Consider the following 2,008-nt stretch of genomic DNA (forward strand, 5'->3'; position numbering starts at 1 on the left):
TACTGCTACTGCTACTGCTACTGCTACTGCTACTGCTACTGCTACTGCTACTGCTAATGCTAATGCTAATGCTAATGCTAATGCTAATGCTAATGCTAATGCTAATGCTAATGCTAATGCTAATGCTAATGCTAATGCTAATGCTAATGATACTGCTAATGCTACTGCTACTGCCAATGCTACTGCTACTGCTACTGCTACTGGTACTTCTTCATTTAATTATCCATTTATTCAAAACCATATGCATCTTAGTTTGTTCATTGTACCTAATAAGCTTTAATCTAATTGTAATAAAACCAGCTGCATGTCAAGTTGCTGACCAAATTCATACAGTAGAAGCCGYAGATGACGCAACAAATTACACTGGTTAGTGAATTTTAACTTTATCTTCGTACCTACTAATATTTAATCTAATTGTAATAAAACGAGYTGCAGATCAAGTTGCTGGCCCATTTCATAAAGTAGAAGAAACAGATGACTCAACCCATAGCAAAGGTTAGTGAAGTTTAACTTTAACTTCATTCTAATGCTTAAAAACCAGCTTTGCATTAAGCATTATGTCACAACTTCAATTAGTTAAATACAKTTAGTTTGCCACCTAGTGGTTAATTATCATTTACCACTTGGATTAGCATTTCATTATGTATGTGGTTTATGTACTTTAACTTGATTGAACAAGATGATGTGAARTATCATTTTTGGGTTCATCAAGTTTCAATAACCTGGTTTGATTTAGTTACATGAAGAAAGGTACATTGTTATTTTTGACTATATGGTATGATTATTTCTATAATACTGTCCAAGTTAACCCAGTTGCAGTCCAAATGAACCCAGATGATGTCCAATTGAACCAAGTTGCAGACCAAGTGAACCCAGTTCCAGTCCAAGTGAACCCAGTGGACGAAGTGAATACAGTTGATGTCCAAGATGTCCAAAATGTTGCTGGCCCAGTTCTTACAGTCGATGAAGCAGATGAATCGACAATTTGCACTGGTTAGTCAAATATTATTACCTAAATGTTCATTAWACATATATGCTACTCCTCCATTGAACAATTATTTCACAAAATTCAAGTGAAATAACCAAACCATTTTTTTGGTCGTGAAGTTATAATTAGATCTAGACGGAAGAGAGCAAAAACAAATCTAGATACAGTTACTGGTGTAGGCAAGAAAGATGTCGTAACTGAAAATGTATCCGGGATTGGTAAGTTTTATCTAAATACGATCGAGTTAACATTTACTCTTTATAAATATGCATACTGTATTGAAGTGAACTTATTGACCGTACAATGCAGCATCAATGGATCATGAAAAAAGTCCTTCAATGTGCACAAGAAGCAAACGTCATGTAAGGATAGTAGATGAAGTTTGCGTTACGGATAAAAAAACTAGAAATATAGGTGAGAATTCACTATATAAATGATGTGTATTTTGTTTCATTACTTGTTTATATAAAATCAAATGATATATGCATTGCGACACTAACAGCTTCATGGTATTATTTATAACATTTGGATTAGGACAAAACCGGCGAAAGAGTATTGCAGTAGATAAAACAAAGGATGGGGGAAAAGATGAAACGAATAAATGTAAGGAACGATTAGAAGACTCTGATTCAAGTGAAGAAAATCTTTGCGGATTGGAAAATTTGAGAACTAGAACGTCACCAAGAACCTTGTACCAGACAATAGTTGGTTTGACTGAAGCCCAAAAGATTGCTGTTAAACAAATGGGGCTTGGAGCTTTATTAGAGATGACAATCAATGGAGTGCCAACAAAGCTTGGTTTTTTTGTTGTAGACAACCTTGACGTGAAAAAGATGGAGTTGAAGGTTGTGAATGGTGGAATACCAATCACAATTGAATCAATCCATCAATTGTTGGGTTTGAGAATGGGAGGAGTTGATATTTTAGAGATTGATGAAGTGGAGGATTCAAAAAATATGACAGCTAACTAGAGGAATCAGTTTGATAAGAAAAAAATGCGACCGAAAGACATTATGAAGA

Source organism: Cynara cardunculus (assembly GCF_001531365.2).
Source record: "Cynara cardunculus var. scolymus isolate 2C chromosome LG 2, CcrdV1, whole genome shotgun sequence".
Classification (NCBI taxonomy): Eukaryota; Viridiplantae; Streptophyta; class Magnoliopsida; order Asterales; family Asteraceae; genus Cynara; species Cynara cardunculus.